Consider the following 13,605-nt stretch of genomic DNA (forward strand, 5'->3'; position numbering starts at 1 on the left):
CTTCCAGCTTACCCAACTCTGCAAATGTGGTTGTCTTTCTAATCCTTCCTCTCTGCTCGTCGCCCTCCTCCTCTGAATAGGGCCAGCGCAGCAGATTTACAAACTGATATTTGGCTGGTGAAGCAGGATTGTGGCCAGTTCTTGGAGGAGGAGTGAAATCCCTCATCCACACCCAGTTCAGACAATTAATAATCACAGATGCTGAAGTCAGTAGGGGAGCTGACAGCTGGTTAGAAAAGGCACCTGAGTTTGATTTAGAAAAAAAGAGGCAAGCAGTAAGAAAAGCAAACTCATGTTAGCTAATCTGTTTACTGCAGCAGAAGAAAACAGCTGAGGCTCGTCTGTGTACGTGTGTGTGTGTGCGTGGGTTGGCACTACTCACACTGTGAAGATCTAAACGTGTTTATTTAGTCACTTAATGGGGACATGTCCTCTTTATCCAGTCTCCATTAAATGAAGGATGAGAATTTATGGGGAAGTCAGGCTTCTGTCTTTGAGTTAGAGTGAAGATATCATGCCACAGGCAGTTTCAGGCAAAATAAATAAACTGCCAGCCAGAGGATCAATAAGTTGCAATAAACTAATTGAAACCAGATATATTAGCCTCCCCAACAACACTTTAGTTACATTCACCATAGACTGTTTTAAATAAGCTTACTTTTTATTATTTTACCAGCTGCATATTAGAGTTCAAGGAAGAAATAATTAGAAATACAAATGGACAATTTAATTTAGCAATGAAACAAGCTCATAGTGACAAACTGAACAGTTATTTAGCCGTAAATCTGCAGCTTGTGCGATAAAGGGACTAAACCTGTCACAATAAGCAGTTTATCTCATGATCAAATAAAACGAGGTTGATAACTTCCATTCTGATGATTAGTATTTTTTGAAGGACAATTTTACTTAAAGAGAACAATTCATTTTGTTTATGGTTCTGCGTTTGCATTAATATTATTTTCTTCCAAAATACTCCATCTAGTCAGATTAGATAGAATAGGGACGTCAAACTCCAGTCATTGGAAGTCGGTGTCTTGTAAACTTTTGAATGTGTCACTGCTTCAGCCAACCCAAATCAAACACTTAGGTCAGGGGTACCAATGTCCAGTCCTCAAGAGATACTAGTTTAAGAACTTTGCAAAGGTTAAGGGAATGCCTTGAGTTAAAGACTGAAACTTAAGACATTTACTAGCTACCTGAAACTGTCCATCTAAATCTCATAATAGTTGTTTTTGCCATGCTATAATTGGAAACTGATTGGTAATCCAATTTCACATTTACCATTTTAAAATCGGTTTGAGTTGAAGCTACCAGCTGTATGACAGTCTGATAACTATCACACAGCAATGGCTGACAGCACCTATAAAGCTTTCATGCCTTTGTCAAATTTTCAATTGGATAAAGAAACATTGCCTGCTTGAGGGGAATGAGAGAGCGACGGCTCCGCAGTCTCAGAGGAATGGGCCATAAATAAAACGTTTGCCTCTGTTGACATATGAACCTCGGCAACTAATCAACCGGTCGTCTCTGTGAGAGAAAAAGGCCAACCTCAAGGATGCTTCACCGTCTCAGTGAAAATGAGAAACACGGTTGCAGGGATGCACTTTCCCTCTTAACTGCACTGACTGCAGCCTTGTTAAAAAGGCTGTTTTCTCTTATGGTGCTTTTTGCTTTTGGAAGTAGAAAACGGCTCACTCAGCATGACTCTGCTATATGGTTAAAGTTTCACTTGATTTTTGCCTCAATTCCTGTAATGTGTGTGTTATTTTTTCCAAAAAGTGCTCTGCCTCTGACTTACTGTTATTTTTAAATGAGCCATGCATAGAATATGTTAACACAGTACTTTTTTTACTCCACATTAGGATGCCAGGGAAAACAGGAGAACTTCATATTGGTTGTTTTTACATATTTGTTAAAACTCTCTCTATGTCCTGACACTATAACATGAGACAAATAATCTATGAAAAAAAATCAAGCTCCAATGCCTCCTCCTTGTGGTCCAAATGTCATCTCCAAGTAACTTAGAAAGCATCACATACCTTCCACTATACTTAACTTTGAGCATGAGGCTCTTTTCCACAGACCACTGCAGAGCGGTATGGAAAGTGTGTTGCCGGAAATCTCAGCCCTTGTCTCATGGGATTAAAGCAAGCAGATACAAAAATTTAAATTGGATGTTAGGGGTGCCAAGGACTGTGCCACAGTGATTTTGCTAAAACAATTAGTTCTTAACATGATATCTTTCTTACCCGACTCTGTAAATCTACTCAACTTAATGGCTGTATTTTTAGTAGTTTTTTTTCTGTCAGATTATGCAAATACAATGAAAAATGGCTATTTAACCATTTAAATCAGGGTTTCCAATACATAAATGTGTCCATAGCTGTGTCCAAATTTAGGACACAGGAAATTGTTATTTGGTCTAATGACTAGCAAAGTAATAGGGACATTTCCATCAGAATTTACAAATTACACTTTTGCAGATATCTTCTGATATCTGCAAAAGAATATCAAGCATCTGATAAGTGTTAGCTATCAATATAACATTAGGGTAGAAACTATTCATTGGATTAATCGTGATAAATCAATTATTGAAATAACGCATTTCTATAAAAGGCTCAAGTGGTTGGCAATTTTTTTATTTGATTAATTGATTAAGCATAAACCTTAGTTGCCGACCTATAGCATACTTTCTAAGCAGATTTATGGTGTGAGTGGATGTTTTTCTGAACTTCACAGAAGTAGCTGGTGTGTGTTTTGATGATGTTACACTAGAGCTGGGGGTCCTGGATGAGTGGATGGCCAAGCCTCATCAGATTCAGTCTGAAGGGGGAAAATGGGCGGAGACGTTAACACAATCTGCTCACCACCTGCTCAGCAGAGGAGAAGGGAAGGGGCTTTGCCTCTCTCACGGCTCACTCTCCCAAACACAGACCAGTGAGTTGTGTTTGCTACACTACTCAGTCTGGCATCCCCTTTATGCAGGATGTTTCAGGGAGCTGAACGATCCATATCATGGCTGGAACGATGGCTGCAAAAGGGGGCGGTGTTCATCCAACTTAACACCTGCTTCCTGTCTGGATTCACATAAGCCTCCCCCTTGAGGGCTGTCCGGCTGCTGCTACATAGACTGAACCGCTCCTCATTAGATCCCATCTGGGCTCTGTGGAGCTACATGCAGCAGGATGAATGTGAAATTGACCAGTTCAACAATCACATTCTGCATGTCTAGATATTCTGGATTATTCCACGCATAGCTTTCAATTTGCAAATGAACACATCACTTGAAAGAGCAAACAAACTAACAAAAGACTGTTTACTTAGGGCCACAAATGCTCTTAGTAGCCATCTAACTACCTGAGTTAGAGACTTTCAATAGTATTTAGCCTTTTGTCAGATCACAACAAGACCCTTCAGCATAATTCATTGTTTTGTTTGGGTTGGAGTATTACATAAAATCAAAGTTGAATAGATTAAGTCAATTTTTTATAGATAAAAATCTGAATCAGTCCCCTGAACTCTAATATCCCTAAATTCAATTCTTGTGCAGCCAAATGCTTCCTAAAAGCACCTTTAGGCTAAATGTGAACAAATCACACTGTTCAGATTTAAAACAGTGAATCATTTATTTCTCTGTCTTTGTTTATCATATAAATCACAGTGAATCTTTTCTGAGTTTGAAATGTGACACTATGCGGGGTATGAATACTTTTGCAAGGCTGAAAATATGCATTGCATAAAAAGTGCCTCATCATGTCTTCCTGCTCAGCTGTGTCTTGTCTTTCTGATTTAACTTACAAATGACTTTTAGAGTGCATTTAATTCAAAGTGCTGTAGACACACTCATTTCTTACACTAATCCTGAAAAGTTCAATCTCACTTTCTGCCAGGTGGTTGCATATTTAAGAAGAAAGAAAACAGTTTGTAAAAAAAAAAAGGAGCGAGTGAAAAGTGACAAATGAGAATAGATGATAATGTCTGCACAAACCCATGAATATTTGATGCCATGTATAGATGATAGATTACTGAGAGCTCTTTTAGTCCGTACACATCAGTGATGATGCTGCGTGCATCGGCATCAATCCGACGGACCCCTGTGGAACAGGAAAACTCACAGCTTGAATCCTAAATAGCAGGGAGCCCACACTCCGCCACGAGACGTAAAAAGAACAAAGCAGAGCCTGAAGAGCAGAGCGGCTGCGCTTAAATGACAGATGGAATACAAATGGAGGTTTCACAGCTATCCGTGGCATCATCAAGCCTCTGTTTGTGTTCGATTTTCTGTCAAAAGGGGATTTTACCAAAGTGCTATCTGACTGTTTCATTTATACCCAACAGCCTGAGACATGCGGCTGGGGAGATGACTCACATGAATACAACTCACAAATGATGCAATCATCCTGGCACACTCATTAATTATGTTGGGGACAAATTGTCCTTATATTCACACAGAGAGGACCTGAATACGTGCAGCACTACACATCTCACTCCCAATAATAGCCAGCACTGCAATCATCACCTCCACAGGGAACATGTAGGGAAGTCTATAAGATAACCGTTTGGCGGCATGAATGGAGTCTCTGCTAAAGTGTGAAACCTTTCTATTCCTCTACATCTCTCATTGGCTCCAGTTTTAATTATTGCAAACACACTGGTCTCCTTATTCCTCTCTCACCAAAGAAGTCCCTCTCAATATGCATGGCATGCATCTGACTTATAAAAAGGGATCTTTCTACATCAGCTTCACTATTTGTAAGGTTTGATCACTTTGCCTGAGCCCCTTTCCTGTTCAACATGACGCAACAAGCCAACAAAACTGACCAAAAATATTAAATTATTCTTACAAAGGCGTAAAGAGCAAATATGGACTAAAACACTGGAAAAACTAAAATTACTGAAAATATGAAACATAAATAAATTAAAATAAAGAATAATTTCATTTTGTGCAAAGGGCCCGTTTCATCTGGACCAGTAAAACAGGAATATGATACCACATATGGATACTAGCATTGCATTTCTAACAGGACAGTATTGAAGCATGTCAATCTCTATGACTTTTCAAAAGAAATACATCCAGTAGATGTAGAGCTGGTTAATGACAAAGTGGAAAAATGGATAGATTAAACAATTCTACTGCAAAATTGTTTGCCCAGGAAAGATGAGGAACTATGCTGAAATTAATAAGAATAGGGAATAAAAACTGTTTTGGTGTTGGAAACATTTTTGCCCCAGAATAATGAAACTTGATTATTAGGGAGTCAACAATGAGTGTGATTTTATGTCAGTGTTGTAACTTCCCTTCCATTTGCCACATGCTGTTGTGGATAAACTGCAGAAGGACTTAAAGTTTGAGTGGCTTGACACAATATGTTAGCATAATGTATTAAAAGCTAAATTACAATATTACAGTACGACTCTTGGCAGTAAAACACTGAGTGAAAATAGAGAAAACTGATACAACCACTGCAGTGTTTGCTAAAATAAAGCTGGCTCTTCAGGTGACACAGAGTTTTATGCATTCCTGGAGATATCACAGTAACAACGTTGGTCCGAACCAGACTTGAAATTACAACATATCTGAAACCTGCAAAAATGTTTCAAAATACAATTTTCGTCACAAGAGTCATTGGCAAAAGAGTGCTTTTAAATTATTCCAGAGTGCCAGTTTGTTACATCTTCAAGTTCCTGCTTTCTGAGACAGATTTCAACCAACTGCCCCCACCTTACAAACTCAAATTTGAACTGCAGACTTTACAATCATTACCTTTGATTAGGGTGGACATTTTGTTCTGCAATTACTTAAACTTTTGGCTGTGTTCTCAGATGTTGTTTCCTTGCCTTTTTCTGTCTTGACTAATTACATTCTTTTACAAATTTTACAACCCTAACCCTAAATTAATTTAACTGGTGCGACCTAGAAACTAGAACAGAACTCAGAAGTAAAAGTTATTTAAAAAATACTGATATCAGCTTTAACTTTAACCAAATATATTTCATCATGACTCTGAAGGCAGTGTGTCTTTCTGTGTTTGCCAGATTCTTTTATGAATCTCCGCTTAAAACCTCCTGAATTATTAATGTCTGTGTGATACTTGAAGATGACCGGCATTCATTTGTCCCCCCTTAGGGGCCTCAGAGTGCACTTTTCCATCTCCTGTATGGGATCAAATTTTGAAAGCAAAAGTACGCTGCAAAATTATCGCATAATTAAAATCTCAGAGGAAAAACGAATTCAAGCACATGAATGACTACAAGAATACCAATTGGTTACTATAGTGCATGTGCTTGTGTCAGTTCTTTGTAAAGATATTTACACACATTGAACTTGGATAAAATTTTGTATTATTGTAGTCACAAACATGGGTTTGTTTTTTTTGAGACTTTATTGATAGATGTCTTCAAAGTAGAGATCCAGTTTAAAGTAGATGTAAAATTGTTGTGTGACAAAAACTACAAATGTACACCAGTCCCTTTTTAATTAAATTCAAAAATACTATATTTATTTATCTCAAAGGGAAGAGAGTGCTTGTGGATGTTAATGCTGCGGCACAAAGGATTTCCAGTAGCAGTCAGTCTTATAATAAATCTGAAAAGGCCTCTGACTGAGATCCTGTCATGACAGGTCAAGAGCTTAATTTCTGGACAGCAGAGATAATATTCCACAGCAAGAGGTTCTGGATGACACCATCAGTGGTTGGCAGAAACTGCTAATCCACCTCATTTGCTTTTGCTTCTCTTCTCTAACCCTTTGAGTCCTACGTTTCAAATCTCTGCCTGGATATTTTTGCTTATTATAATTGTACAAAGTTCTTTAAATGTCCTGTGAGAAAATATATATTGCCCAATTATCCATAACAACTGGAACCTTCAATATCTTGCGGCTATCTTCACAATTTAGTGTCTATTAAAAGATCTCAGATTAATTTCACTCCTTGCTATGATGGGAGTGAAATTACCATAATAACCCAATATTGGCTGGAAAGCGAAATGTCTCCCCTTTCAGAAACTGTTGGAATCTTTCAGATAGCGCAAAGTGTGGATGAATTACAGTACTGCAGATTTGGCTGTTTCCAAAATGTTCAGACTGGAAGGGTTAAATCTCTGTCTGGCATAATGGATGGAAAAACATTGAGAAGTATTGTGCCACTATGAGCGGTAATTTTTCAGCTGTTCTGTGAGGATCCCAAACTTTTAGGATTTCTTTCACTTGTCAAGAGAAGTGGAGTTTTGATGATTACACCGAGCCCTTTGTGACAACTGAGGGTGAAGAATCTGCATCTTCACAACCCAGACGAACCTTCTCTCATTCCAGGGGATGAGGACGCAGACCTGCAGGAGGGTGATGGACTCCCAGCATGTGAAAGGTCTGACCTCGAGGAGGGGGTGTCAAGAAAACCCGAGATCATCCCACTTCCCCATGGAGATTTAAGTTTAACAGTAATAATGAATAAAGTTATCTTTAAAATTAATCACACAAGTGACATCTAGGTCCAACAGTAGACTTAAACATCAATAAAATAAATCTGGTTGTGTGTGTATTGTTTTTGTCTCCTGCAAACTTTGCTTTAATTCTACTTCTTTTTTCTATCTAATCATAAGAAATCATAGTCAGACAGAGAAAGTCATGAAACAAGAAGAGCAGGTTTCCTGAAAAAAGAGGAAGTAAGTTTCCAGCCTACAGATGTATAAGAATAGTGGAGACTATTCCTTATTTCAAAGCATGAAAGTTTTAAAGAATGAAATCTAAACATTTTGAGTAATTTGATAAGATTCAAAGTAAAATACTTATATTAATATTGGTTTACTTATAATAATACTTACACCTACACTTGTGGGTACACTTACAAGAAAAACATGTAACTGTAACTTTGGTATCAAATAATTAGAATCATGGATTATTCTTGGTTTCTTTTCAGAAAACATCTGTAATAACTCACATTAAGATTATAATAAGAGTAATTAATAAGTTATGGTTATAAAATTATAAATGAATGCTAAATCAGAGAAGCTAAAGAAGTTATGTGATTTTGACATTGAACTTGAAATGGTGTAAAAAGGTGTAACTGCAATTAAACATCACTGATATGTTGAAGGTAGATGGTAGGTGAAAGGTTAAGGGAGAAAGAAGAACTAACAGGAGAGCAGAGATGATCAATGCCTTATTTGGAGACAGATTGTTGAACAACGTAAACGTTTCAAAGAAAAGGCTGTGCAGGCCATGGTCATAGGATGACCACTGAGCAATCCTGAGACATTAGCACAAACATCAAGACATAATGTCTGTAAGACAGTGATGGATATTAGATCATCTGTCTGAGCAGACAGCCAATTAAACAAGCACAGCAACAGTGCTAGTCAATTCAAACACACCAAAAAGGTGGATAAACCCTATAAAAGATGAGTGCAAAAGAGGAATCTTTGGTTGGATCCTCCAGGCAGCTTTGAGCCAAGATCGAGATGGACAAAGAACTCTACAGCTGAAGAAGAGCCGGGGCCACAGAGCCAAAGACTGTCCTGCGCATGGGGACCAACCTGTCAGCCCCGCAACATGTGGCTTCAAATCACACTTCTCTCATCAGCTGGGTTCAGACCCCAAAGACAAAGATGAAGATAAAGGCAAAGATGAAGACCAAGACAAAGGCAAAGACAAAGAACAAAGGCAAAGAAGAAGAACTGGTGCCTTCCTTCCATGCCAGCACCCAAGTCCTATCTGACCTCACCATCTGTGCGGAGAAGAAGCTCATCAGACCTACAGAGATCCCTGCCTTCGTCGATCAACTTCTCCTCCTGCTGCAACACCTTCTTCATCATCAGGCCAGGTCTGGGGTTCGAAACGCCAAACTCTGCCCGTCTCTCTCAAAGGTTCCCTTTTTTAGTTCTCAGTGTCAGCATTAGGGACAGACAGACTAGATGACTGATTTTACTTAATTGATTATTTCTGCTACTGAATTAAGCTGTACTGACCCTTGCAAAACTGCCTTACTAATAAAATACTTAGCATAAAGAAAATCTAAAAGATGTTGTGGACATTCAATTAATGAGTCACCATAAAGTTCTTTGATGGTTGTAAAATAGCTATGATGCTTGATTCTGGAGAGGAAGAGGTGGAAAATGTTTTATAGGTTGCTGGTAGCCCATATGTAAAACATCATCCTTGGGACTTGGTACTGAACCCGGTTGGTTCAGTACCAAGGTAAGAAGGTTGGGACACCTGGATGTAGGCCATCAGAAACCAGGCAAATCTTTTCTCGATGCCAGCTTAAACAGAGTTTACTTCAGTTCTGGACAGGGTAAATCCCAGCAGATTTAGGAAACTCAATTCACCCGTTAGACGGAGAGCTGGTAGCACATCTACCCTCTCAGAAGAGGAAGTAAAGAGTGAGAGTAGAGAGAAGGGGGGGAGGTGTTGCACAACAACACACTTCAGAATAATCCACCACTTTATGTAAAGATTGCAACACAACAAAATGAGAAGTTCAAGTGGTGTGAATATGTTTACTTTGGTCTGAACTTGCATGTCTGGCCTTCATTCCAACTCAGTGCATTAAAGAATGCACAGCCAGGAATAATCAAACCTTTACCTTGTTAAACCTTGTTAGTTTGGAAATGTTTAGCTTCTCCCCCTTCATTGAGAGCATCTCCAGAGATACTGGATTAATGGTTTTTCAGAGGCAGCGAGGTTTGTCAAGCTCCAAGGAAACAGTCTATTTTCATAAATCTAAGGTTCTGAATAACATGAAGAAATATTTTTATTTTAGAATGATGCACAAATGGGTGCCTGGAAACAAGATCCACTTCCTCTCCTCTAATGAACAACACTAATTACCATCATCACGGTCATTTACCCGACGTTATCAGATGTGGTGAGCTTTCTAATACACATCTGGCAACATTAAAAGATTGGTTTTCAAAGCTCCCAATTATGGTGTGACATATTTTTCTGACCTGTTAAAATGTCAAAAGTGAATGTGAATCTGGCATTTCGTAAGGTCATCTCCCTTCTCCATTGAGTAAAAATGGCATCAGCATTTATTTCTTTTAGAAACAGCAGACAATTAGCAATGTGTTTCATTGAAAATTCATGAGATAGACCAACATGAAGTAATACATAATGGCTTATTGGAAGAAAAAGTGAGGTATGTATTTGTATTCAGCTCCCATCCCAGGGGATCAAATCAAATACAAACATGGGTGTCCACTTAAGCATACAGGTTTTGAATAAAGAGCAATAATCAGAGAATAATCCAAAAGGTCCATCGTAACTTTGGAGGAACTACAAAGACAAATCGGGTCTAAAGAGACAGTGTTGAAGTAAAAAGCCTCAGTTGCAGATTGACTCTACTCATGTAGGGAAAAAGCAGCAAACATCTGAAACAAGCTTCTCTGGTCAGATGATACAATACTCAGATTAGGCAGTTTTAAAGGTGATGGGGATGGGGCTGTACCTAAACACGGAGTGATCTGAGAAGATTTAAGGCAGCAAAGACTTGAGACTTGAAGAAGTTAACATGAAACCATATAGAGCTTCAATGACATAGTGGGTGAAAAATTAGAATTCAGACCCAAATCTGACTGACAATCTGCAGCAAGGACTGAAAGGTGATGTTCACAGATGTTATCCATCCGGTCTGACAACCGCAAAGCTGCAGATGTAATCCAGCTTTGTTTTAATTGCAGCAAAAGGTGACTCTAATGAGTCTTCACCCAGGGAGGCTGAATGCAAATGCCAACCACAGTTTTCAGATTTCCATTTGCAAAAAGTTGTAAAACCCATAAATCATTGCCTTCTGTTGGTCTACCACATAACCCCCACTAAATTACATTTACGTTTGCAGCTATAAAGTGGCAAAATGAGAACAAGTTTAAAGGATATGAACAATTTTGCAAAACGCAGCCTGTGCAGCTTAATAAAATAAATCAACAGGTCAACATGCCTGCTCAGCTGACCAAGAAAGGCTTTGTGTCTGTGATTCCAGCAGAGTCCAGACTGACAAGCAGCAGGGGGAATGCAGAATGAATGAATGAATGCAGGGAATGAATGAATGAACTGCCTCACAAATCAAAGTATAATTTCCTAAAATCATAAACGTGAACAACATTGAACGCTGAGTTTACCACCCAGCTGACTCTACAGGAGGAACAATAGGTGTTCGAGTGGGAAGAAGAAACGATGCACCTGCTTTGGGTGTAACACTATCTGACACGTTGCCAGGAGCATCATCATCCACAGCAGAAGCAACATCAACCCGCGCAATAAACTTTTCCATGTTCACCTCATTGTCACGCCTTCTTTTATATTTAGGAAACAACGAGGTTTTCTTTACCAAGCAAACATTTTTCGGCGACTCACTGTTCCTCCTGCTTGCTGCAGCACACCAATCTGCCAGCACACCCACCTCTCCCTGTTGTGCGAGTTAATAAATACGATTGCGCCAAAAACAGCGCATTAAACCCTTTCAGTGCGCATTTAAGTCGCTGAACGAATAGTTTAAATTTCACATTGCTCACCTCTCGGAGCTTCCTGATCGCTGGCGTTTGGTGCTGCTGATAAGGATGCTGCTTTTTTTTCTCCAAGAAAGAAGAGAAACTCCCACCCACTCAGGAACCGTCTGACAATTATCCCTACCGCAAAGGGAGCGTCTGTAAATAATCACTACCCGTTTAATTCTGTTTTGCCATGACATAAACATAAATCTAATACAGATTACTTTTAAGAAATTAGGAGTATATTTTCAATGGTTGTATCAGCGTGTGTGTCAGTTCAAAAAATGAATCTGGAAGTAAGCAAAGGATAATTCAACCCAAATGCTCAGAAACATAAAACGCTTGAACACATAAAAAACAAACAAACAAAAATGCTGTGCTGTGTATTGGCTAATTTAAAGGCATCATATATGCTGGTTATTGAAATTTACAATGAAAAGAAGCTGGTTATCATAATGATTAATTATTTATACAAATGCGTTTGGAGATTCACCAAAAATAAATAAAAGACTTTTTGTCTTTTTTTTTTTGATTGACTTTGGAATATTTTCTGTTAGATTATCCACCTGTGACAAAGGTTCACCCTCCAACAGGACATCGACCTAAAACTGAATTCAGTCAGACCTACAAAGAAAAGTTGAAATCTTAGTTTTCCCAGTCTAAGTCCAGACCTACATTTAACTTAAAAGTCTGGCAAAACTTGAAAACTGCTGTTTCTAGAAAATTCTCCAACTTGATTGAGCTTGAGCCACTTTTCAAAGTCAAAATGACAAAAACGTACGTTTTTTGATGGTTTAAACATGCATGTATTTGTGTTGGGACATCATTTTATATCCCAATGAGATACATTTTAGTTTGTGGTTGTAAAATGGATGAGAAAAGTTCAAAGAATATGAACACTTTGCAATAAGCGTTCTACATGTTTTACAAGTGGACTGGAACAAATCATGACAGTCCCAGAACTCATCATTTTAAGCTGGGCCCATTAGCATGGTTATACCTTTCTCAGCCAGTAAACTGAGAGGCAAGTGTGAATCAATATATTGTTGATCTAAGAGATCTTCTTAATCTTATGATGAAGCATTTTTATCCATATTGATCCAGATGGTGAACTGGGTGCATCCCATCAGGACGGAAATGGGTGAGATGTCAGTGCTCAACACGAGCAGAAGATTTTGTTTCATGTGAAGCAGCTTTCTTCACCACTACAGCTAACTCCATAAGGGAATGTCTCTTTTGGAAAAATAGCTCTCATCCCAAGGACACAGAGTAAAAAGCTTGTGGGATCAGTGCAAACAATCCCTTAATGAGTCAGTTTATGTTTAATTCTGTTTAACTGTATTTGTCACTGCTTTGCAGGTGCTGTGCTACTGGATGGACATAATCTGCAAATGAGTTTACTCATCAATAAAGCGGTGAGAATAAAGATTACCTTGCAACACGCAACGATAGGTGCATCATGGATTTTATCGGGTTGCATCCCAAAATACCTTTAATACACAAACCATTCTTGGTGTAGAATCATTGTTAACATTTTATATCCCACTAGTCACCATTTCTGCTGTAAACCTTTTCTGAATGCAGAGGATGGTGGAGTAATATATGCACAGTTGGACAACACTGGTGAAGAATGGCAGGTGGGTCAGAGCAGAGCTGTTACCACAGAACAGTGAGGTTAGAAAATCATACACAGAGTAAAGGTCTTGACTGAACATGACTGCTGATGAAGCCAAAATATGTGTACATATATGAAATGCCACAATAATAAGTCTTTCCTCCCTAATATTTTAAAATTTGTTCAGTTATTTGAAAATTGTAGTAGATTAGTGATTAATATATCAATAAAATATGAGTTTGTACAAATAACATTGAATTTATTTAGAATATAGTTCGTAAAAAGCAGGAAGTAGAGGCGGTTCATGTCTTAATCACTTATTTGTGAAGCACTAATGTATGTTGTGCATACAGTTTCTGTGAGTCTCCAGACTCACAGAAAGCTGGTGTATGAACTTGTTTCCTGTGTGTAAGAATAGAGAGCAGTCTTGTATCCAAGGTGATATCATCTTGTTTTGATGGTGATGCTATATTCCATTTGTAGGGCCCCTTTAAACTGACAGCTCC

At 38.5% G+C, this 13,605-nt stretch overlaps 1 protein-coding gene across 3 annotated transcripts in view; it reads right to left on the bottom strand.

Annotated features, from left to right (window-relative positions):
- tmem63c (transmembrane protein 63C) overlaps positions 1-11,602 on the bottom strand; it is a 40,032-nt gene extending 28,430 nt beyond the window's left edge. Inside the window, exon 1 of one of the 3 annotated variants that reach the window (XM_028001185.1) lies at positions 11,509-11,602. The gene's annotated coding sequence lies outside the window, so the exon portion shown is untranslated. Of the gene's footprint in view, positions 1-12; positions 71-11,324; positions 11,346-11,508 lie in introns of those variants that run through there. The other 2 variants (XM_028001186.1, XM_028001187.1) reach the window with 2 other exon arrangements.
- Positions 11,603-13,605: the final 2,003 nt, after the last annotated feature.

Source organism: Xiphophorus couchianus, chromosome 19, assembly GCF_001444195.1.
Source record: "Xiphophorus couchianus chromosome 19, X_couchianus-1.0, whole genome shotgun sequence".
Taxonomy (NCBI): Eukaryota; Metazoa; Chordata; class Actinopteri; order Cyprinodontiformes; family Poeciliidae; genus Xiphophorus; species Xiphophorus couchianus.